The sequence below is a fragment of the Leucoraja erinacea genome, unplaced genomic scaffold (genome assembly GCF_028641065.1).
Source record: "Leucoraja erinacea ecotype New England unplaced genomic scaffold, Leri_hhj_1 Leri_235S, whole genome shotgun sequence".
Taxonomy (NCBI): domain Eukaryota; kingdom Metazoa; phylum Chordata; class Chondrichthyes; order Rajiformes; family Rajidae; genus Leucoraja; species Leucoraja erinaceus.
This window is the reverse complement of record NW_026576136.1, coordinates 55,001-81,298: the sequence shown is the minus strand read 5'-3', so window position 1 is coordinate 81,298 and position 26,298 is coordinate 55,001. Positions and strand designations below refer to the sequence as shown.

At 44.7% G+C, this 26,298-nt stretch overlaps 1 long non-coding RNA gene across 1 annotated transcript; it reads left to right on the top strand.

Annotated features, from left to right (window-relative positions):
• The first annotated feature begins 4,962 nt into the window (after positions 1-4,962).
• Positions 4,963-21,336, top strand: LOC129716435 (uncharacterized). Its single transcript, XR_008726637.1, has 3 exons — positions 4,963-5,175; positions 12,639-12,696; positions 19,046-21,336. It is a non-coding gene; the product is annotated as an uncharacterized LOC129716435 (long non-coding RNA).
• The last annotated feature ends 4,962 nt before the right edge of the window (positions 21,337-26,298 follow it).

The following is a 26,298-nucleotide window of genomic DNA, read 5'->3' as shown; positions in this document are numbered from 1 at the left end:
AAGGATTTTTCCGATCGATTAAAAAGAAAATATGAATGTTTAAAATATCCTGAGATCAGTTCATTGGTCCTCTCGCCTGTAAATCACCACGATGAAGGTAACGCGCCTTCCAGGAGGGCAGGACTATAAACCCCAGCTGCCTGGACGTGTCAGTCACTCTGGAACATCGCAAGGGAGAGTCCACGGATCAACTGAACTGTGAGTCTGCAATGTACTTGCAATAAATGATTTGTTAGGAGGTTGAAATGCTATGAAATTGTATTTGCTGGCCTGCACTCTGCTTGAAATGGAATTTCAAAGAATAGCCAAGAGTGAACTGCCAGCCCACCAGTCCTGAGTGACTGATCTGCCAGCCCAACCAGGCCTGCGTAACTGAGCTGCCAGCACACCAGGCCTGAGTGCCGAGCTGCCAGCCCAAGAATCCATTCAGACTACAATGTCCATACTAGCCCTCTGTAAACCCGTCCCTTCAGCCCACAACACCCATGCTAGCACTCCAGAACGCCCACCCCCCACCCCACTGGCCACCAATATTGAAGTTGGTGGAGAGGTGGAATACATCGTTGGGGGCCAGCCCTCCCATATGAACATGGGGAGCCCTCCCCATGGCCAGCCCTCCCATAGAACCAATGGGTCCTACTTAGTCTAGTTGCTATTGGTATCTTGTTATTTCTTTGTTGTTGTATTTCCATTGTTGCTGATGTCTCCCAGCTCTCGTTGGGTGCCGTATTTCTCAGGACACATTCCCCTTCTGGTGGCCACAACGGGTCTATACCTTGCCCATCCTATGCCATTTGCATTGGTCTCCTTGCACTCGTCAGCATACGGCCGAGATGGCCTACCGCCGGAGCGTCGACTGTGCCCACGGGCCCCACCATCTCGACCCACAGCAGGAGCTGCCCTCGACCATGCTTGTGCACCTTCTGGTAGATGGTAAGTGCATTCGATCCCTTTTCGACCTCTGTCCTCATGTTCTGCCTGTAGGTTTACGAGTCAGGCTGCCGCGTTTTGTCGGCCCGCAGGTTTTCCTGCCTCCTGTTCTGGGGGGGGGGGGGGGGGGGGTCCAGTGGAGGCATCCGGTGGTTGGGCCATTTGCTACACGAACCCTCGGCAGTACAGGTAGGTCACATGACTAAGCAATGGCGCAGAGGAGTTGTCACTGGGTATAGGGGTGTATCCTAGGATATATAATGAACCCCAGGTCAAACTTCCCTCTCTCTTCCTCTTCTTCTCTCTTCAGGTGAGTGTCCTGCCACTTCAGCAAGAGCTCAGCTCGAGCCCACGAGGCAACAGCCTCACAACAGCAACAATGATTTTTGTGTTTGATGATTTAACGTGTATGTATATCTAACCTATAATGCCTGAATAAAGAAACCGTTTATTCACGATGTTCGGTGCCTCAACTGTATGCACATACTCATATGCACATACTCATATGAACAGGAGGTAGTGACCATAAGATGGCCAAGTTGAATGAACAATTGGAGAGGGAGAAGGGTAAATCAGAGGTGTCGGTGTTACAGTTGAATAAAGGGGATTATGGAGCCATGAGGGAGGAGCTGCCAAAGTTGACTGGAAAGTTACCCTAGCAGGGATGACAGTGGAACAATAATGGCAGGTATTTCTGGGAATAATACAGAAGGTGCAGGATCAGTTCATTCCAAAGAGGAAGAAAGATTCCAAGGGGAGTAAAGGGCGAACGTGGCTGACAATGGAAGTCCGGGACAGTTTAAAAATAAAAGAGAAGAGGTATACTGTAGCAAAGATGAACAGGAAGCAAGAGGATTGGGTAATGTTTAAAGAGCAACAGAAGTGAACTAAAAAGGCAATACGGTGAGAACTGTATGAAAATGTATGAAAGTAAGCTGGCCAAAAATATAAAGGAGGATAGTAAAAGCTTCTTTAGGTATATGAAGAGGGCAAAAATAGTTGAGACCAAAGTTGAACACTTGAAGACTGAAACAGGTGAATTTATTATGGAGATCAAGGAAATGGCAGATTAGTTGAACAGGTACTTTGGATCCATCTTCACTAAGGAGGACACAAACCATCTTCCTGATATACTCATGGCCAGAGGATCTGGGATGACAGGGGAACTGAAGGAAATCCACATTAGGCAGGAAATGGTGCTGGGTAGACTGATGGGACTGAAGGCGGATAAATCCCCAGGGCCTGATGGTCTGCATCCCAGGTTACTTAAGGACGTGGCTCTAGAAATCGTGGATTCATTGGTGATAATTTTCCAATGTTCTACAGGTTCAGGATCAGTTCCTGTGGATTGGAGGGTAGCTAAAGTTATCCCACTTTTTAAGAAAGTCGGGAGAGAGAAAACAGGGAATTATGGACCATTTAGCCTGACATCGATGGTGGGGAAGATGCTGGAGTCAATTATAAAAGATGAAATAGTGGCACATTTGGATAGCAGTAGCAGGATCGGTCCGAGTCAGCATGGATTTGCGAAAGGAAAATCATGCTTGACTAATCTTCTGGAATTTTTGAGAATGTAACTAGGAAAATGGACAAGGGAGAGCTATTGGATGTAGTGTACCTGGAGTTTCAGAAAGTATTAGATGTGATCCCACATAGGAGATTAGTGGGTAAAATTAGGGCACATGGTATTGGGCGTAGAATGCTGACATGGATAGAAAATTGGTTGGCAGACAGGAAACAAAGATTAGGAATTAACGGGTCCCTTTCAGAATGGCAGGCAATGACTAGTGGGGTACCGCAAGGCTCGGTGCTGGGACCGCAGCTATTTACAATATACATCAATGATTTGGATGAAGGGATTCAAAGTAACATTAGCAAATTTGCAGATGACACAAAGCTGGGTGGTAGTGTGAACTGTGGGGAGGATGCTATGAGAATGCAGGGTGACTTGGACAAGTTAGTGGGCATATGCATGGCCAGTTTACATAGAAACATAGAAACATAGAAATTAGGTGCAGGAGTAAGCCATTCGGCCCTTCGAGCCTGCACCGCCATTCAATATGATCATGGCTGATCATCCAACTCAGTATCCTGTACCTGCCTTCTCTCCATACCCCCTGATCCCCTTAGCCACAAGGGCCACATCTAACTCCCTCTTAAATATAGCCAATGTACTGGCCAATACTACCCTCTGTGGCAGAGAGTTCCAGAGATTCACCACTCTCTGCGTGAAAAAAGTTCTTCTCATCTCAGTTTTAAAGGATTTCCCCCTTATCCTTAAGCTGTGACCCCCTGTCCTGGACTTCCCTAACATCGGGAACAATCTTCCTGCATCTAGCCTGTCCAACCCCTTAAGAATTTTGTAAGTTTCTATAAGATTCCCTCTCAATCTCCTAAATTCTAGAGAGTATAAACCAAGTCTATCCAGTCTTTCTTCATAAGACAGGCCTGACATCCCAGGAATCAGTCTGGTGAACCGTCTCTGCACTCCCTCTATGGCAATAATGTCCTTCCTCAGATTTGGAGACCAAAACTGTACGCAATACTCCAGGTGTGGTCTCACCAAGACCCTGTACAACTGCAGTAGAACCTCCCTGCTCCTATACTCAAATCCTTTTGCAATGAAAGCTAACATACCATTCGCTTTCTTTACTTTTTTACGATTTAATACGGTTTAGTTTAATACGGATAAATGTGAGATAATCCACTTTGGTTGCAAAAACAGAAAGGCAGATTACTATCAAAGAGGTCCTTCTGCAGTTGTACAGAGCCCTAGTAAGACAGACCTGGAGTTTTGTGCAGTTTTGGTCCCCTAATTCGAGGTAGGACATTCTTGCTATTGAGGGAGTGCATTGTAGGTTTACAAGGTTAATTCCCGGGATGGCGGGACTGCCATATGCTGAGAGAATGGAGCAGCTGGGCTTGTATACTCTGGAGTCTAGAAGGATGAGAGGTGATCTCATTGAAACATGTAAGATTGTTAAGGGCTTGGACACACTAGAGGCAGGAAACATGTTCCTGAAGTTGGGGGAGTCTAGAACCAGGGGCCACAGTTTAAGAATAAGGAGTAAGCCATTTAGAACGCAGACGAGGAAACACTTTTTCTCACAAAGAGTAGTGAGTCTGTGGAATTCTCTGCCTCAGAGGGCGGTGGAGGCCGGTTCTGTGGATGCTTTCAAGAGAAAGCTAGATAAGGCTCTTAAATATAGTGGAGTCGGGGGATATGGGGAGAAGGCAGGAACGGTGTACTGATTGAGGATCATCAGCCATGTTCACATTGAATTGTGGTGCTGGCTCGAAGGGCCAAATGGCCTACTCCTTCACCTATTGTCTATTGTCTAATATCTATTGTCATACACCCACCACTCTCTGAGTGAAAAGATTGCCCCTTAGTTTACTATTAATTCTTACCCTTCACCTTAAACCCATAGCCCGTGGTTCTTGCTTCTTCTACTCTGGGTAAAAGATTCTGCCCATTCACTCTATATAGTCCCTTCATGATTTTGTACACCCCTATAAGCCAAGTCTCCAAAGAGGGTAGTGGAGACAGTGACTGTTGTGAAATTTAAGAACCATTTGACTGAGCCTTTGAGTCACCAACGTATATTATGTTATGTTTAGTTTAGTTTTGTTTAGTTTATTGTCACGTTCACCAAGTCGTGTATTCTATGGGAATAAATTGTCGTAGTGCCATGTAATGTTTCCATGGACAGTAATTGACCGTACCTTTGTAATCCAGATTGATGTTTAATGAAGCTATCTGAATTGAAATTACCTCCTGTCCACTGTCTGAGTAGTTCACTATATTCACGGTGTTGTATGGCCTGTAATTTAAACGTGCCACCACCATACAAAAGCTTTAAACCTTCTCTACTGACAAATTTGCCTTTCAGCACTATCCCTTCAGTAATGTCCTCATTGATTACGAAGTTGATGCTGTTGAAAATAGCAATAAGGTAGTTCATCAGCATGTTTGGACAGAGAGGTTTCCTGCTTCCTCCTGGGAGATGAGTCAAGGACAACATGTTGCAATGGGATATTTCAGCCAGTCAATCTGATAGTTTTCATATCCCAAAGCCTCCAATTGGCAAGCACTATTGACATTGGATGGCATGATCGTAGTCATATATAGTCTTTTTGCTGACTGGAAAGGTTTTCACTGTACGAAGCATTTCACGGTACACGCAACAGTAAACTAAACTCAAGCTCAAAAGAAGGTGCATTGTTGACTGAGTGAAGACTTTGGTGAGTTAAAGGCTGGTTTAATTTTTTCCTTAATTTTATTGGTGCCATTTTGTGTGCTCCTCTATTCAACTTTGATTTTCAGTGGTCATCAAGAACTGGTACCTTTAAGTCTCTGAGGTAATTAGATAAGCAGCTAGCAGCACTCCTCAACTGTGTGAACAGACTCAGACCCAGTAGGTTAGAGGTGGTGACTGAGGAGGCTGCTTCATAATGGTTCCCTTTCACAAAACAATTTTGACCTTGCCTATTTAACTAAAATTTCAATCTGTCCCGCTGTTAAGTCAATATATATTCATACTTTACCTGTGACATTGAATTGAATTATTTAAGAAGAAACTGCAGATGCTGGAAAAATGGAAGGTAGACAAAAATGCTGGAGAAACTCAGCAGCTGAGGCAGCTTCTATGGAGCGAAGGAAAGGTGACTTTTCGGGTCGAGACCCTTCTTCAGACTGATGTGGGGGTAGGGGGGAGGCGGAAATGGTGGAAACAGTGGGCTGGGAGAGAGCTGGGAAGGGGAGGGGAAAGAGGGAGAAAGGAAGGACTACCTGAAATTGGAGAAGTCAATGTTCATGCCACTGGAGTGTAAACTACCCATGCGAAATATGGGGCGCTGCTCCTCCAATTTACGATGGGACTCACTCTGGCCATGGAGGAGGCCCAGGACAGAAAGGGCGGATTTAGAATGAGAGGGGGAGTTGAAGTGCTGAGCCACTGGGAGATCAGGTTGGTTGTTGCGAACTGAACGGAGGTGTTGGGCGAAGCGATCACCAAAACTACATTTGGTCTCACCGATGTAGAGCAGCTGACACCTTGAGTAGCGGATGCAATAGATGAGGTTGGAGGAGATGCAGGTGAACCTCTGCTCCACCTGGAAAGACTGCCTGGGTCCTTGGATGGAGGGGGGGAGGTAAAATGACACTTTATTGTCACATGTGATAGGTCACTGTGAAATTCTTTGCCCATAATAGTCGCCTATAAAGGGCGCTTCCAAAGTATCAAATATCCCCCCACTGTGCCAGGTCACCATTTGTTCATCCCACCTCCCTCACGGCAAAGCGGTCCCCCCACAACGTGTCCTCCATTGTCAATTATCCTTCTCCCCCCTCAACGTGGTGCCCTCACGCAGGGTCCTCGTTGCTCTACCCGCTCCCTCACAGCCGTCCCCCCAAGCCAGTTCCTCCTTTGTTCCTTCCATGTGTTAAACTAAAAGGTTTTCTCCTTTGTCTTCTTTTCTTTTGTTAACATTTGTGTTTTAGGTTCCCCATATCTAGAATTTTGAAAAATTAGTTACCTAAAGTCGTATTGCAGGGCTCTGGGGAGTTGCAGAGCGATCTAGTACAGGTAATAATAATAATAATAATAATAATAATAATAATAATAATAATAATAATAATAATAATAATAATAATAATTTTATTTGTGTAGCACTTTTCATACAATTGAATGCAACCCAAAGTGCTTTCCACAATAAACACAGGTCTAAACAAAAAATACAATTTAAAATAGGATGGACACAGGCAGTTTATAGCGTAAAAAGCACAGATTTATATAAATATTAAAAATATAAAATTGGGAATGTAAAAGGACAAAAAACATTGAGGTCAAATACGGAGTAAAATCAGTAATAAGTTTGATTAAAAAGATTAGTTTTTAGCTGCCGTTTAAAAATGTTAACTGAGTGGGCGTCTCTCATTGCCCTGGGCCGGACATTCCACAGGTTGGCGGGCGGTCATTGAAAAAGAAAATTTTCTTATTGCTGAGGCATTGAGAGGCTAACAGGCCGGCATCAAAAGACCTGAGCGCTCAAGTAGGCGCTTAGGGAAGGAGGGAGTCTGCAAAATATGCTGCTCCTAAGCTGTTTAGGGCTTTATAGACAAGGAGGACTTTATAGTCTATCCTGGATCTCACGGGGATTATAATACTGGGGTGATATGCTCCATTTTTTTGGTATTTGTTAAAAGCCGAGCTGCAGCATTTTGAATGAGCTGTAACTTGTTGGTGGATTTTGAAGGCGTTACAGTAGTTCCTTGATATGAAAGCATGTATAAGTTTTTTACTGTCATGTTGAGTTAAGAAAGGCCGTACTTAAGCAATATTTCTGAGGTGATAGAAAGCACACTTCATTACCTTATTTATTTGAGATTGTCAATTTTTACCCCCAGGCTTGTGACTTTGTTTTTGACAACAGGCAGTCAAATTTCACAGTTTACCGAGTAACATTTGGGTTTTGATTCAAGTAATAATATTTCTGATAAAGTTAACATTCATCAATCTTTTAAATGAAAAACAGGCAAAGATCTTAAGGTATTTGCATCAGTGGGTCCAACAGAGAGGTATAATGAGTGTCATTGGCATAACTTAGAACATTTACATTATGCCAATTGATAACTTCTCCTGGTGGAAACATATACAAGGAAAAAATTAACGGGCCAACGCAGCTGCCAAGGCATGCTATATCATGCAGCTGTGAAACATAGTCCCCGAAGCTAACATAGTACTTCCACATATATGATTAGAACCAACTTAGTACCTGATCTGACTGGCCGACCCAGCGATCGGCGCTCTGTGCCTGTGTCCATGCCAGACCTCGCTGTAAGCTCAGTGCTGCGTTCAATTATGCGCGCGCATAAATGAATTCATTACCATCTGCCCAGCAGGTGGATTGGATTATAATGGAGAGAGAGGACTGCACTCCTGGTAATATAGGAGCGACTCTCCTCTCACCAACGAATTTGAATAACAAAAATTATAATAAAAATCCAATGATACATAGTACAATTAGAACTTGGAAACAAATAAAACAGAACTTAAAATTAAGAAATCTATCTCTGCTAATGCCAATAGCCAATAACCCTTCATTTAAACCCTCAATTATAGATAAATCATTTACACAATGGGAAAGAACGGGAATCAAAACGCTCGGAGACTTGTATGAATTAGGGAAATTATTACCATTTCAACAATTACAACTGAAATATAACTTGAAAAATAATCAATATTTTAAATATCTTCAAATCCGTGATTATCTGAAAAAATATACAAAAGACTATTATAATATGCCCCCAGACATTAGATGAAGCCATGAAGATAAAGGCTGAATCAGCAAATCTAATATCATATTTATATAATATTATATTGAATATAGAAATACCTACAACAGATAATATTAGAAGAGACTGGGAACAAGAATTAGCTATAAAAATTTCAAAAGAGAGCTGGGATAAACACTTATTATATGTGCATAAATGCTCGATCAACGTACGACATACTCTAATCCAATATAAAACATTACATAGACTATATTATTCAAAAACTAAAATAAATAAACTTTTCCCCAATGTCTCACCCATTTGTGATAAATGTCAGTCACAAGAAGCTAACATAGCGCACTCTTTTGTTTTCTGTATAAAAATTCAAAAATTCTGGAATGAAATATTTGAAATCTTTACAAAATTATTTAAAACAAAACTACTACCCAAAGTAGAATGGATCATTTTTGGAATATCGGAAGGTAACCCAGAATTAAATATGTTTCAAAAGAACTTACTTAATTATGGGCTAATAATGGGAAAAAAGCTTATACTTAAATTTTGGAAAAATGCTCCAATACCAACAACAAAAATGTGGATTTCAAACATGTTCGAAACACTACACTTGGAAGAGATGAGACTCCTCCTAGCAGGCAAAGCAGATCACTTCCAAAAGACGTGGTCTGTATTTATGGAACTATTACAAGCATAAGGTGCAATAATAAGTTAAAACATAGAGGCTACCAGGACCTGGTAACGGGGGGTATAAAATAAATTTTTAATAAAAACACGGGTTGGAATATACTTTTTTGCGGAGTTTTGTGTTACAATAGAGCGATTGATTTTCCTTTCTTCTTTTTTTTTTCTTTTCTTTCTAGGGTCTTATTTATTTTCTTTACTTCCTTCTCTAATTCCTTCCCTAAGGGGTTCTCTTCTCCCAACAATTTCCTACACCTTCACGATTCTTGCTTACTTTCCGTACTTCTTTTATTTCTATCTTTTTTAAAGCTCAAAAAATGAAGTGGTACAACATAATGTAATTAGATATATGCGATGTATTAATGTGATTTACTGTACTGCTAATAAAAATAAAATTAAAAAAAAAAAAAAATTATGCGCGCGCATAAATGAATTCAGTACCATGTGCGTTGCTGATGTCCTGTGGCAGTGGCAGCAGCAGCTCAAATTGAAGGAGTTGAGGAATAGCAGCATGTTTTAACCTGAACGGTGACCAATTGTATGTCAAGCTGTTTTTTGGTGGATAGAGCTTATTCCATTGTGATGTCATTGTCGGGTGGAGGACTGTGAGATCCCATTGTGACCGTCACAGCTGCAAACTGCCAGAAATTTTCATTAACTTCCACAGCATCTGTCAAGTTATTGTTCTGAAAGTGGGGTTTTGTAAACTTTTAAATGTCAATAACTTGTGAAATATAACATAAATCTGAACAAAACTTGAAACAAACAATGGTGAGTAAGGTGGTGGAAACATTTAGCACTATTGTGTACCATTTTGGCGCAGTTCCAGGATCACATGGGCAAACATGCATAGATGGATAGAAACAAAAATATAGTTTTAGTAATATATATTAGACCAAGTGGGACCCATTGTGCCCTATTCCCCCAACACAATAATACACCACTCACCCGTTTCCCCAAACACAATATTCCACCACTCACCCATAGGCTCCAAGGGAGGTCTGGTCCCCCAACGCAACCCGTTCCCCAATGTAAGATGCCACCCACTCATCCATTGGGTCCCTGTCACATGGGAGGATTGGTCCCCCAACACAACTCATACCCCCAACACAATCTTAGATCATTCACCCATATCCCCCACAGGAGGCCTGGTCCCCCAACGCAAACGATGCCCCAATGTAAGATTCCCCCACTTACCCATTCCCTCAATGCAAACCATCCCCCTGACACACAGATGGTCTGGTCCCCCAATGCAACCCATTCCCCAACGTAAGATTCCACCACTCACCCATTCCCCCAACACAGCCAGTTCCCCAATGCAATATTCCACCATTCACCCATTGCCACTCATCCTCCCTCTTTTTAAACTTAAAAAAAATGCAAGCACTTGCTGACAGGACTTTAAAAAAATCTCCAATTTCACTTTCCCTGCCCCTCCCTGAACACCCTGCCCCTCCTGTTCAAGCGTCTCTCTGCCCCCTCCCCCTCCTGTTCAAGCGTCTCTCTGCCCCTCCCCCCCCCCCTCCCCCCCTCTCTCTTCCCCCTTGCTGTTCTTGCCAGGACTAAGTGTTCTATGATCACAACATTGTTGCAAATGAAATCCCATTGTGATGTCATTGTCGGGTGGCGGATTGTGAGATCCCATTGTGACGTCATAGCTACAAACTGCCAGAAACTCCCATCAACTACATTAGCATCTGTCAAGTTATGGTTCTGAAAGTGGGTTTTGTAAACATTTAAATGTCTATAACTTGTGGAATATAACGTCAATCTGAACGAAACTGGACAGAAACGACCACAGGATAATGATGAGTAAGGTGGTGTAAAAAAAGTAATGCTATCTAGTACTGTTTTGGCGTAGTTCCAGAATCACATGGAGATAGATAGATAGATAGATAGATAGATAGATAGATAGATAGATAGATAGATAGATAGATAGATAGATAGATAGATAGATAGATAGATAGATAGATAGATAGATAGATAGATAGATAGATAGATAGATAGATAGATAGATAGATAGATAGATAGATAGATAGATGTCCCAACAAACCCCTTATTCATGTTCTGCGATAATTTTACATTCATACCAAGTCAATTCACTCACAAACCTGTATGTCTTTGGAGTGTGGGAGGAAACTGAAGATCTCATTAAAGAAAACCCATGCAGGTCATGGGGAGAATGTACAAACTTCATACAGACAGCACATAGTCAGGATCGAACCTTGGTCTATGGGCTGAAAGGCAGCAACTCTACAGGATCCAAGGAGATAGTTGAATTGATAGAAAATTGCCTCCATGGAAGGAAGCAGAAGGTGATGGAGGAAGGTTGCTTCTCAGACATGATGCCTGTGACTAGTGGTCTGCCTCATGGTACAGTGATGGGCCTGTTATTGTTTGTCATCTATATCAATGATTTGGATGAGGACATAGACAGCAAGAATAGCAAGTTTGCTGATGACACAAAGTGGGTAGTTTTGCAGATCTTGATCGATTTGTCAGTTGGTCTGAGAAATGATTGATGGAGTTTAATGAAGAGAAATGTGAGGTGTTGCATTTTGGGAATTCTAACATTGGCAGGACCTACACAGTGAATGATAGGCCTCTGCGGAGTGTTGTAGAGAAGAGGATCTAGGCGTGCAGGTGCATGGCTACTTGAAGGTGGAGTTACAGGTAGATAGGGTGGTCGAAAAGGCTATTGGCACAATGGCCATCATTAGTCAGATTATTGATTATAGAAGTTGGGAAGTCATGTTGCAGTTACATAAGATGTTGGTGAGGCTGCATTTTGTGTGTTGTGTTCCATTCTGGACACCATGTTATGGGAAAGACGTTGTCAAGCTGGAAAGGGTACAGAGAAGATGTACGAGGATGTTGCCAAAACTCTGGGTTTGAGTTACAGGGAGAGGTTGAGTAGGCTGGGGCACTATTCTCAGCACAGGAGGATGAGGGGTGATCATTATATAAAGATGATTTGTAGATGATTTGTATAAGATCGGTTAGATGCACAGAGTCTCTTGCCCAGAGTAGGTGAATCTAAGACCACGGGACTTAATTTCAAGGTGAAGGGGAAAAGATTCAATAGGAATCTGAGTAATAACTTTTGCACACAAAAGGTGGTGGGTAACAAGCTGCCAGAGGAGGTAGTTGAGGCAGGGACTATCCATCGTTTAAGAAACAGTTAAGAAACATGGATAGGACAGGTTAGTGCAGGCAGGTGGGAATAGTGTAGCTGGGAGATGTTAGCCTGTGTGGGCAAGTTGGGATGAATGGCCTGTTTCCACACGCTATTACTCTATCACTCTATAGCTCTGCCATGCGATGTCAACTCTCTTTATATATCAACCCTCGTATTCTTTTGCCATTCCAGCTTTGATTATTCCCAATCTCCTTCTAAAAGGCCTCCCACTCACAGTTCTACCATCCATACCCTACTTGGCGTAAAGCATTATTTTCATCATTGACCTGCCTGGCTGTGTGCTTCTTGATATCCAATTAAAAATGATCACAACTGCAATAAATCCCCCGTGTGTGTGTTCCTCTTAGAACATTCACTTCCACCCACTGAACATTTCCACAATTGTTGTTAACATTAACACTGTCATGAAGAAACTGTTTCTGATATCGTGTATCACCTGATTACTGCAAGGTTAAGTAATGTGGTATTTGACAATCGTAAATTGGTGCGTAGTGCGATTTTTAACATTTTATCTTTTGTTTTGCCTCATATTAGAAGAGTACCAATTTGCCCAAAGTGTGAAGTCTCTTTTCCTCCTTCAATAATTGTATTGGTAAGTATTTTTGTACATATTCTTTGAATTGGTGATAAAGCAAGATTGCCATCTTGAAATCTTTATAGTTTTGTTTAGTTTAGAGACAAATCATGGAAGCCAGCCCTTCACCCCACCGAGTCGATCGATAACCAGGTCACACTAGATCTTTGTTATCCTACTTTTGTATCCAGTCTCTAAACATTAGGGATAAATTTTATCAAAGTCAATTAACCTATAAACCCGCACGTCTGGGATGTGGAATGAACCTGGAGAACCCGGAGGAAACTCAAAGTCACAGGAAGAACATGCAAACTCCACACAGACAGAACCCCACACAGTACAGGCGTCAGGGGTTGTGGGGATAAGGCAGGGTAATGGTGTTAGTGGGGAGAGATAGATTAGCCATGATTGAATGGCGTTAGGAGGGAGAGATAGATTAGCCATGATTGAATGGCGGAGTAGACTTGATGGACCGAATGACCAATTCACACATTTCCCATCACATATGAATTTATCAACCAATCGTCAGGATTGAACCCAGCTCCCTGGTGTTGTGAAGCAGCAGCTCGACAAGCCGTGTCACTGGACTGCCCTTTCTTTCTTAAAATATCCTCCATTTCTAGCAGTGTGTTCAATCAATAGACAATAGACAATAGGTGTAGGAGTACGCCATTCAGTACCACTTTAGTAAACCTTTTATTTGGTCTGTGCAGGGCAATGGAGTTGTTAACATATAGATTATTCAATGTCAAGTTGCATGGTCATCTTCATGTACCATACAACCACCTTTGACTCTTTGAGACACAGTTACACTTGGATTAATTTACTTTTGCTGGTCGGGACGGCTGTACATGTGTAGGACTGGGCTGAGTCTCTGCATCCTCTTTTGAACTTGTGAATATGAATTGTCGTACCAAGTCACAATGGAACCAGACAGGCAGGATATTTTCTAAGTTCATAAGTTTAGGTTAGTTTACTTGAGTTTAGGGATAAATTCACAAAACGGCACAGCACAAAAAGGTCTTTGGCCCATCAAGTCGGCATCAACGAGCGATCCTCACGTATTAACATTAACCAACACACACTAGTGACAATTTACACTTATACCAAGCCAACTAACGTACAAAACTGTACATCTTTGGAGTGTGGGAGGAAACCGAAGATGTTGGAGAAAACCTGCGCAGGTCACGGGTAGAACGTACAAACTACGTCCAGACAGCACCCGTAGTCCAGATTGGACCCAGGACTCCAGTGCTGCAGGTGCTGTAAGGCAGCAACTCTATCGCTGCACCACCATGGCGCCCGTGTTCATGGAACAGAATTAGATCATTCACCCCATCAAGTCTACATTACCATTTAATCATGGCTGATCTATGTTTCCCTTTCAATCCCATTCTCCTGCATTTTTCCTGTAACCCCTGACACCGTTACTAATCAATAATCTGTCAATCTCTGCCTTAAAAATATTTCTACGCTATGTGACCCTCATCCCATTAATTACCCATTTCTTGATGGCCCAATTCCATTCTGGCCCCTGATCGTTTCACCTGATTTAGAATCAAAAGTGAAGCAACAAATTTAGAGACATAGTCGAAGTCATACAGCACGGAAACAGGAATTCGGCCCAACTTGCATTCTTTCCATCTTAATGAGGCCTTCCCAATAACAGGGAGATAAAAAAAACTGTGCACAATGCTCTGAAAGTGGCCTCACAAACATTTTCTTCAACCGCAACAAAATTTCCCAACTTTTATAAAAACATAGAAACATAGAAAATAGGTGCAGGAGGTGGCCATTTGGCCCTTCGAGCCAGCACCGCCATACCTTGTGATCATGGCAGATCGTCCCTTATCAATAACCCGTGCTTGCCTTCTCCCCATATCCCTTGACTCCACTAACCCCTAGAGCTCTAACTCTCTCTTAAATCCATCCAGTGATTTGGCCTCCACTGCCCTCTGCGGCAGGGAATTCCACAAATTCACAACTCTCTGGGTGAAAAAGTTTTTTCTCACCTCAGTCTTAAATGACCTCCCCTTTATTCTAAGACCGTGGCCCCTGGTTCTGGACTCGCTCAACATTGGGAAGATTTTTCCTGCATCTAGCTTGTCCAGTCCTTTTATAATTGTATATGTTTCTATAAGATCCCTCCTCATCTTTCTAAACTCCAGTGAATACAAGACTAGTCTTTTCAACCTTTCCTCAAGTGACAAGCCCGCCATCCCAGGGATCAAATTCGTGAATCTGCACTGCATTGCCTCAATCACAAGGATGTCCTTCCTCAAATTAGGAGCCCAAAACTATACACAATACTCCTGATGTGGTCTCACCAGAGCCTTATACAACTGCTGAAGAACCTCTTTACTTCTATTCTGAAATTCTCTTGTTATGTAGGCCAAAATTCCATTAGATTTCTGCACTGCCTGCTGTACCTGTAAGCCAACTTTCAGTGACTGGTGTACAAGGACACCTAGATCTCGCTGCACCTCCCCCTTACCTAACCTAACCCCATTGAGATAATAATCTGCCCCCTTGCTTTTGGCCGCCAAAGTGGATAACCTCACATTTATCTATATTATACTGCATCTTCCACACATCTGCCCACTCACTCAATATGTCCAGGTCACCCTGTAACATCCTAACATCCTCTTCAGAATTCACACTGCCGCCCAGCTTTGTGTCATCTGCAAACTCGCTAGTGTTGCTCTTAATTCCCTCTTCTAAATCATTAATTTATATGGTAAACAGTTGGGGCCCCAACACCGAGCCTTGCGGCACTCCACTCGCCACTGCCTGCCATTCTGAAAAACACCCGTTCACTCCTACTCTTTGCTTCCAGTATGCCAACCAATTTTCTATCCATGTCAACACGCTACCCCCAATACCATGTGCACTAATTTTAGTCACCAGTCTCCCATGCGGGCCTTATTAAAATTTTCAGAAAGTCTAGATACACTACATCAACTGGCTCCCCTTCATCCATTTTACTTGTCACATCCTCAAAAAATTCCAGAAGTTTAGTCAAGAATGATTTCCCTTTCATAAATCCATGTTGACTTGGACTAATCATTTACTGTTATCCAAATCTCCTATTATTAACTCGTTAATAATTGACTCCCGCATCTTTTCCATCACCAAAGTCAGGATAACTGGTCTGTAATTCCCCGTTTTCTTTCTTGCTCCTTTCTTGAAAAGTGGGATAACATTAGCTATCCTCCAATCCACAGGAACTGATCCTGAATCTATTGAACATTGGAAAATGATCACCAATGCGTCCACTATTTCTAGAGCCACCTCCTTGAGAACCCTGGGATGCAGACCATCCGGCCCAGGGAATGTATCATCCTTCAGTCCCATTAGCCTGCCCAATACTATTTCTCGCCTAATGAAATAGGTGAGAAATAAAACTTCTTCTGTTGTCCTATGAAAGTTTCCCAATCCTCTGGCTTCCAGCTACTCTTTGTTGTGTTATACATCTTTTCTTTCAGTTTTATTCTTTCCCTAACTTCTCTTGTCAGCCATGATTGCCTCCGACTCCCCTTAGAATCTTTCTTCCTTTTTTGATTGAAATGATACTGTGTCTTCCGGATTATGCCCAGAAATTCCTGCCATTGTTGTTCCACTTTCATTCCTGCTAGGATCCCTTTCCAGTCAACCTCTCTCATGCCTTCATAGTCTCCTTTGTTCAACTGCATCACTGACAATTCTTGACTAATGAAGGCTAATGCACTAAAAACCTTCTTGACCAACCTATTTACAAGTGACATCAATGTCAGGGAACTAGGTACCTGCACTCCCAGATTCCTCTGCTCTTCAACACTCCTCAGAGCCACACCACTCACTGTGAATGTCCTGCCCATGTTGGTGCTCCCAAAATCCATCACCTGAAACTTCTCTGTATTAAACTCAATTAACTATTCTTCAGCCCACCTGCCCAACTGATCAAGGTCCTCAACATTAGTGGCACTGCAGTGGAGAGAGTGGAGAGCATAAAGTTCCTCGGTGTGCAGATAACGGACAACCTCACCTGGTCCAGGAACACCACTGGGACCATCAAACGGGCCCATCAGCGACTGCACTTCCTGAGGAAACTAAAACAGGCCTCACTCCCCACCAACATCCTCAGGACTTTCTACAGGGGCACGGTGGAGTCTGTACTCACGTACTGCATCAATACGTGGTACTGCACCTGCAACTGCTCGGACAGGAAGGCTCTGCAGAGGGTAGTGAGGGGAGCAGAGAGGATTATTGGCATCTCCCTACCCTCGGTACAAGAACTGTTCCAGAGCCGCTGTCTGAAGAAAGCACAGAGAATTGCCAAGGACAAACTGCACCCCCTCCACACACACCTGGATCTCTTGCCATCAGGCAAGAGATATCGAAGCATCAAAGCCCGGACTACGAGGCTGCTAAACAGCTTCCTACCACAGGCTGTGAGGCTGCTAAACAGTCACTCTGCACTCACAGTCACTTGACTTGACTCTGCGGCTGGCACGGACACTTTAATAACTGGCACTGGCCACTTAAATCAGCGGCCCCGGACATTTTTTTATGATTGGTTTACTGTATTTTAACATTGTGTTTTTTTTACCTGATTTTAACTATTTATTCTGTTCCATCAGGGACTGGATTGTTTTTTTTAGTGTTATTATGTGAGAAGTGTTTTAAATTTCATGTGCGAGGCTCCGCTATTCACTGGGAAACGTCTTTTCATTTTGCACTGTACTTGTTGCTTGCAAGATGACAATAAAGGTTGATTGATTGATTGATTGATTGTCATTTTTCATAATCATCTATATATATATTATTAAAATTCTCATCTTGTTTGTTTGTTTGTATGTGTGCGTGTTCCTGAAACTCCGCAAAAACTGTACATGATAGCACTACAATTTTTGGTCCATCTTACTCGCGATGTCCTGCGATGTGAACTACCACGTTTTGTTCAGATTTATATTACATTTTACAAGTTATTGACATTTTAAACTTAAATTATCTTGAAATAGCGCCCCCACTTGCTGGCCGCAACTGTGCATTTTGAGGAGGCCCATCAGCCACGCGCATGCACAGTGGACCCGGTATCTGCACCTGCGGAGTTGGGGCCTTTGATCGGTCTTTGGGCACTGGGAAGCAGACAGGGACATGGACCGGGCCCTGGCCACCGCCCTGGGCTGGGGTTGTAGCAGGGTCCTGAGGCGATGAGAGGCAGGGTCGGGGACCCAGGGTCTGGGAGCTGGGAGCTGGGGCTGGGGCTGGGTCAGGGTCTGAGGGCAGGGACATTACTGCTCCAGGCCTGTGGGGAGGGAAAGGATCAGGACCCAGAGCAAGGACTAGTCTCAGCCTCTGCCTCCCCATCCCCCAGTTCTAGGCCGCTCTGCCCATCCCCCTTGACAGCCCCCCCCCCCGAAATACAACTTCATCAACGATGTGGTGAAGTAAACGGGGCCGGTGGAGGTTCACATCGAGATCCTGCAGAGGTGAGGATGGAGATGGTAGAATTGAAGGAGAGGAGGCGGTAGGCAGGGAGAGTGAGAGGGAGAGGAAAGTGGGGAGGTGAGGAGGGAGGGTAGAGGGGAGGAGGGGGGGAGTGGGGTATGTAGTATGTAGGAGTGCTGTATCGAGGGAGAGGAGGGCAGTGGGGGAGATGAGGAGAGAGAGTGGAGGTGGGATAGGGGTGAGGTGAGTAGTGGGAGGAGGGGGATAGAGGGAGAGGAGGGGGGGGGGAGGGAGGGAGGGAGGGAGGGAGGGAGGGAGGGAGTGGAGGAGAGGGGAATGAAGATGGAGGGTGAAGAGGAGGGTGAGAGAGTGCTGTGGGATGAGAGGGAATGGAGAAGGAGAGGGGTAGGAAGAGAGATGGCGAGGTAATGGAGGAGGACAAGGAAAAGAGAGAGGAGGGAAGGAGTGAGTGAGTGAGGGGAGGAAACAGAGGAGGGTTCGTGGAGGGGGCAGATGGAGTATAATGGAGGAGGGGTATAGGGGACTAAAGGGGGAGAGTGAGATGCGATCACATTGATCATACATTTTACGTCATTGCCATTTTATGCTTTAAAAACGTGGCAGACGCGCTTCCACTTGCCGGCTGTGCCTGCGCAGCTGGGGACGGGTTGCCGTGACTCGTGTCACAATGGGGATCTCTGGCCTCACAACAGGAACCCATCAGCCGTGCTTGCGCAGTTGGTGACTGAAGGTGTGTGGTGGAATATTGAGTTGGGGTACGGGGCCCAATGGGTCCCCACTTAGTCTTCACTATCAACGATATCACCCACTTTAGAGTCATCGTGTGTTTCTGTCTTTGAGGACTATACGTGTCATGCCAATTTGTGTCCTGAATTTTGGATGAAATAACGAAGATGTTGTCTTTGTAATCTTCCAGCGAAACTGTGGATAAAATTTACAAACGGAGCCTAGTCAGGGCATACATTTTGAGAAGACATTGTGAAAGGAAAGAAATTCGACAAAGAATTGGCCAGAAAATCTTGAACGTGATTCCATCGGAAGCAGATGGCTACAAACGATGACAACGCTGCTGTTAATGTTGGGGAAAACAGTGTGGCATCAGATGCAACTGTTCCCAGAGAGGTGGCTACAAACGATGCCAACGCTGCTGTTAATGTTGGGGAAAACAGTGTGGCATCTGGTGCAACTGTTCCCAGAGAGGTGGCTACAAACGATGACAATGCTGCTGTTAATAATGGGGAAAACAGTGTGGCATCTAGTGCAACTGTTCCCAGAGTGATGGAGCGTGAGTTCGAAAAAACAACAGAGGAGTGTGAGGAGAAAAAGAGGGGGAGAGAGAAGAGAGAGAAAACAGAGCTATGGAATTCGAGAAAGAGAAAGAGAGAGAGCTACGAGGGAAGAGAGAGAGGCGGGAACGAGTGCAGGCAGGCGATAGAGATCGGAGAGAAGAAACGGAGAAAAGAGATCGACGAGAGCAATGAGAGAGAGATGAGCGAGGAAACAGAACAATGGAATTTGAGAAAGAGAGAGAGCAACGAGGGATACGAGAGTGACAGCAATGAGAGCAGTCAGACGAGTGAGGGGAAAGAGGAGAGAGATGAGAGAGAGGAAGAAGAAGAGAGAGATGAGAGAGAGGAAGAAGGAGAGAGAGAGGGATGACATTCAAACTCAACCAAGGGTAGCAACAACTGAAAGCCAAGAGAGACAGATTCTCACAAAGAAAAAAACATAGAATGGAATGAAATACTTTATTGTCATGTGACCAGGCACAGTGAAATTATTTGCTTGCATACCCAATGTGTACAAATCTCAAGAAGGGTCTCGACCCGAAACACCACCAATTCCTTCCCTGCAGAGATGCTGCCTGGCCCATTACGTTACTCCAGCATTTTGTGTCTACCTTCAATGTACACAAATCGCAGCCACCTACGGCACTGACAAACTTACAAAGTACACCGGCTCCTCCTTTTATTCTACTTCCACCCCCTCCCCTCCCAGAGAGCAGTTCCCCCACACTGTGTCCCCATTGTCATTTGTTCCCCCCTCCTCCCCAATTCAGAATCAGAATCAGAATTAATCAGATTTTATTCGCCAAGAATGTTTTGCACCATATACGAGGAATTTCACTGGCCAGGTCAGTCATACAATTGAAAGCAACAGACTCAAAAACACATTTTAACGTGAACATCCACCACAGTGACTCCTACACATTCCTCACTGTGATGGAAGGCAAAATAAAGTTCAAGTCCTTCCTATTGTTTTTCCTCGGTCGGGGGCCTCGAGCCCCCGTTGACAGGATGGTCTTGACTCCCGTAGTTGTCGGTGTTCGGTCCCTCCGCGTCGAGGCGATCAGCTCCTGCATCGGGTGGTTGTCAGTTCCCCTGCGCCGGGCGATCAAACCTCGTGTCGGAGCTAGTTGAACGTTCTACGGCGTTAGAGCTCCCGACTAGCCTCTCCCGAGACTGCGAGCCCTTGATGGTAAGTCTGCAGACCGCAGTGGGAGCAATCCCAGGCAAGGGATCCGCTCCGATGTTAAGTCCGCGCCCCGCAATGGGGCTCACGACAGTCCGATGTGGCTCCCAGCACCAGCGATGGTACGCTGCAGAGCCTGGAGAATGTGATTGGAAAATCAATCACATCTCTGGGAAGGTACGAAAAAGTTTCCCCCGATCCTCCCCCCTCCCACCACATAAAACAAGCCAAAGTACATTAAAACAAACTCTTAACAGATGCTAAAATTAACAAAAGATGAAAAAACAAACGGATTGCCGGCAGGTCTAGCCATCTCCCCAGTGCCCATGGTGGTCTTGTAGTCCATTGAACAATTGTCAATTTTTCTTCCCCACCTCCCTCACTGTGATCCCCCCATGGGAGACTATATAGTATATAGAATTTTTATATTTAACGAATGAAATAATTTCAAGTTATGTATTACTCTGTTATGGCCAAATCCAGGTGTATGTGTGAACGAGGTAACAAAGCCTGTATTAAAACCACTCAATTTCCAGCTATGTTGCATCAATGCTGGATGCTTCAGACAATATATTGCGCTACAATGCTGAGAATTATATTCTGTATCCTGTCTCTTCCCCTTTTTTATACGTATTATGCTTACATTTAGCTTGATTGTATACATGAATAATATTTTCTGATTTAATTGGATTGCATGCAAAAGAAAGATTTTTCACTGTAGCCCATTAAGTACATAAAAATAATAAACTTAAACCGAATCAATATGTCTGAGTCTTTCATGAGAAACTGCAGAGAAGATGCAATACTTACCGTAGGGGTCAGTGCTAGGGCCCCATACTCTTCACGTTGTATATTAATGGTTTGGATGAAGGTTTTAAGGCTTTGGGCCAATTTTGTGAATGATACGAAAATAGGTGGAGGGGCAGGCAGTGTCGGGAAAGCAGGGACTCTGCAGAAGGACTTGGACAGGTTGGGAGAGTGGGCAGAGAAGTGGCAGATGGAATATAGTGTAGCAAAGTGTGGAGTCATGCATTTTGGTAGTAGGAATAAAGGCCTTAACTATTTTCTAAATGGGGAGAGAATCCAGAAATTGGAGGTGGAAAGAGACTTGGGAGTGCTAGTAGAGGATTACCAAAACGTTAATCAGCACGTCGAATCGGTAGTGCAGAAAGCAAACTCAATGCTAGCACTTTTTTTCAAGAGGGCATGTGTACAATAACAGGGATGTAATGTTGAGACTCTATAAGGCACTGGTAAGGCCGGATTTTGAATATTGTGAGCAATTTGGGGCACCATATCTGCCTAAGAATGTGCTGGCCCTGGAAAGGGTTAGAGGAGATTTACAAGAACAATCCCAGGAATTAGTAGGTTGACCTATGATGAGTGTTAGACGGCACTGGGCCTGTACTCGCTGGAGTTTAGAAGAATGAGGGGGACCTCATTGAAACATGCAGAATAGTGAAAGGCTTGAAATGAGTGGATGTGGAGAGGATGTTTCAGTTAGTGGGGGAGTTTAGGACTAGAAGTCATAGCCATAGAATTAAAGGACGTTCTTTAAGGAAGGAGACAAGAAGAAATTTATTTAGTCAAAGGGTGGTAAATCTGTGGAATTCTTTGCCACAGGAGGCTGAACAGGCCGTCAGTGGCTATTTTTAAGGCAGAGACAGATCGATTCTTGATTAGTACGGGTGTCATGGGTAATAGAAACATAGAAACATAGAAATTAGGTGCAGGAGTAGGCCATTCGGCTCTTCGAGCCTGCACCGCCATTCAATATGATCATGGCTGATCATCCAACTCAGTATCCCGTACCTGCCTTCTCTCCATACCCCCTGATCCCCTTTAGCCACAAGGGCCACATCTAACTCCCTCTTAACTATAGCCAATAAACTGGCCTCAACTACCCTCTGTGGCAGAGAGTTCCAGAGATTCACCACTCTCTGTGTGAAAAAAGTTCTTCTCATCTCGGTTTTAAAGGATTTCCCCCTTATCCTTAAGCTGTGACCCCTTGTCCTGGACTTCCCTAACATCGGGAACAATCTTCCTGCATCTAGCCTGTCCAACCCCTTAAGAATTTTGTAAGTTTCTATAAGATCCCCTCTCAATCTCCTAAATTCTAGAGAGTATAAACCAAGTCTATCCAGTCTTTCTTCATAAGACAGTCCTGACATCCCAGGAATCAGTCTGGTGAACCGTCTCTGCACTCCCTCTATGGCAATAACGTCCTTCCTCAGATTTGGAGACCAAAACTGTACGCAATACTCCAGGTGTGGTCTCACCAAGACCCTGTACAACTGCAGTAGAACCTCCCTGCTCCTATACTCAAATCCTTTTGCAATGAAAGCTAACATACCATTTGCTTTCTTTACTGCCTGCTGCACCTGCATGCTTACCTTCAATGACTGGTGTACCATGACACCCAGGTCTTGCTGCATCTCCCCCTTTCCCAATTGGCCACCATTTAGATAATAGTCTGCTTTCCCGTTTTTGCCACCAAAATGGATAACCTCACATTTATCCACATTATACTGCACTTCTGCCTTCATTATAATGGGGGGGGGGGAAGGCAGAAGAATGGGGTGAGGCGGGAGAGAAGGGGGGGGGGAGGCAGATGGGGGGGGGGGGGGCACAGGCTGGCTGGCTGTGTTAGCGGGCGGGCGGTGGCTCTGGTCACGGGTGTGCGGGGGGCTGTGTTCTGTGGTCGGGGCTGTGACCACCATGATGAGCCGGGAGATGCTGAGTGCAGCCGGGGCCGGGAGCCGTTGAGTGCGACAGGAGCCGGGAACGGGAGCAATACTTACCGTAGGGGTGTCATGGAGCCTGCTCGTAGCGCCAGTGAGTGCGGTCAGAGCCAGGACCTACCCCTCCTCCCCCCACATACACTCCCTCCCTTTCCGCTGATAATTGCTCATTTCTAAGCCTCCCCCCAGTCTAGTTTCAGTAAAAACACTGAATCAAACGCTTGAATCAACTACATTTTATTTTACCAAAAGCGCAATACAGATCACACACTGTACCTATCCCACAGCAGGTTCGATCCTTGCATCTGCCTGCTCAAGCCCTCTAGGCCTCGCTCAGACAGAGGTATTCCAGAAGGCTGCGCGGTCCTGAGCGTTATTCCAGAAGATCGACCCTGAGCCTCGTGAGCACGGACTTTGATATGTCCCGGGAATTCGAAGAGCTGAACCACACGGGGGTGGTCGCTTAATCCCCCAATTTTTATTTTTATTTTATTTATTTTTTATTTATAAATACTTTATTGATCCCCTCAGGGAAATTCAGATGTCCAGAAGCCCCCAACCAACAAACCCACAGATTTAAAACGAACGCAGACAGAAAATACATAGAATACACTGTGGACACGACCTGAGAGCAATAAATACTTAAAAAGTCAATAATTTACAATTAAAAATTAAAAATTGCAAAAATGCATCCCCCTACAGCCTAGCGGTCCGAATTATAAAATCTAATGGCTGCAGGGGTGAAGGATCTCCTGAACCGGTAGGCGGCGCGGCTCTGGCCAGCAGCGGCCTCTGCAGCCTGTCCGTGTTTTTATTATTTTTTGTCTGTGTTTTTATGTAGTTTTTGTTATTTTATGTTGGGGTGTGTGTGTGGGGGGGCGGGGGTGGGGTGGGAGGGGGGGGGGGAAACTTTTTGAATCTCTCCCTGCACTGGAGACCCGACCTTTTCTCGTCGGGTCTCAGGTGTCGTTGAGGCCGCAACGAGGAGCGGCCTCCAACAGGAAGAAGCCGGGGACTCAGGTGCCGACTCACCGTTGCCGTCGCGGAGCTGGCCGAGTCCGGAGCGGGTGGAGCGGTGGAGGAGCGCTGCTGCTGCTGATGCTGCTGCTGCTGCTGCTGCTGCTACCGGAGAGTTGGAGGCTGCTGCTGCGGGTCTGCGGACGACGGCGCCGGGAGCCCGCGGCTCCCTGGAGGGAGACCGCTTTTCAGGGCTCGTGCAACGGCGACTTCTCCCGCCCGAGTTGCGGGGTCGAAGAGCTCCTGGAGCGGGGCCTAACAGCACTGCCCCGCGCGGCTGGAATGGCCGCGGACTCTGCAAGCGCACACCGGGGGCTCCAACACCAAGACCCGGTGTGCGACCTCGCACCACCCGGCGTGGCTTTAATGGCCGCGGGACAATCGCCATCGCCAGCCGGGGGCTATGACTTTGACTCTGACATCGGGGGGGTGCAGTGGAGAGATAAGTTTATTTGGCCTTCCATCACAGCTATGTGATGGATGTTTATGTTAAATGTAATTATGTTGTGTCTGGGGTCTATTGTGTGTAATGTATGGCTGCAGAAACGGCATTTCGTTTGGACCTCCAGGGGTCCAAATGACAATTAAATTGACTCTTGACTTGTCTTGACTCTTGACTCTCTACAGGGCAGGGAATGGAGCCGGTTGTTGTTCCGAGTGCTCTTTTGACTCTCCAGAATTACATGGAGGGGAGGCCCAGGGTTTTTCAGGATGACCTGCACCTTGTGCCTCATACGCCTCTCAAGCACATCCATCCCAGAGTCTGCTCTCCCCTCCAGCACTGAGCTAGCTCGTTTAACCAATTTGACCAAATTACACACATCTATTAACCCCATACATAACAGGCATTTCCCTAACCCAATGATACAGCAGTACAGTACAATGTATTCACAACGGACTTCGAGATGAAGTCAACTTGGAAACATTGACCCTGATTAACAGAAATCTCAGACAAGGCTCATCACCCCATCCAATCAACACTGAGCAAAGTCAAACTCTGCAACATTATTTACAACTATTTACAAGGTGTATGTCTGGTTTGCAGCCATCCAATACATTCCATGCATTTAGCACAAGATTGACAGGGTTTGCAAGGCTTCCCAATCTTTGCTTGCAAATTCAGATTCAGATTCAGATTCAGATTCAACTTTAATTGTCATTGTCAGCAAAGATCCTAGAGGAGCAAGATAGACCACTCCTCGAAAAACGCGTAGTATCACGTGTGTGATTATCTACGCCATTTTTTGAGGCATTTTATTGGGCTTCCCCCACACTGTCATGGCGTCCTTATCTAAATTTCATCTCACTGCTCTGCTATCAATTATTCTAATCGTAAATCTAAACGACCCGACCTGTCATTCTTTAGGTTCCCCAATAAAAAAGAAAGGTGAGAAAATATTTTTATTATTTTCAGTCGATATTCTGTCGTGAAAATGTTATTTTCTGTTCTCCCATCAACGGCCATTGGGAAACTGGGTTTGTCGGTACATTAGAAAGTTATTAGACTTATTTTTAATAGATCTTTACTTACCATAATAATAAAGACAATTTTAACACTTCTGTACGTTTTTGGTTTTGTTCTTGTAAGGCATTGTAAGGGATCTCCACAATATGGACGCGGGACACATTTGGTCCAGTGACCAGGAGATTTTTCGAGCTCAGATTCAAGTCCGAGAATGGGCGGCTGTTACCCGTTATATCCCTCGAATTGTCAAGACATCACAAGCAAAGATCACAAGCCCGCCGTGAAGAAGGGTGCAATCAAATATTATACAACTCTGCTCTATCATCTTTGGGTGCAATGGTGGGCCGGGGGGTTCGGTGGCAGCGGTCGCAATCAAAGATACTAGAGGAGCTCTGCTCTATAATCTTTGGTCGGAATGGGACGGCTGCGCGTTATAATGTGCTATCGTTCCACTCTCCCTCTCCCCCTTCTCCC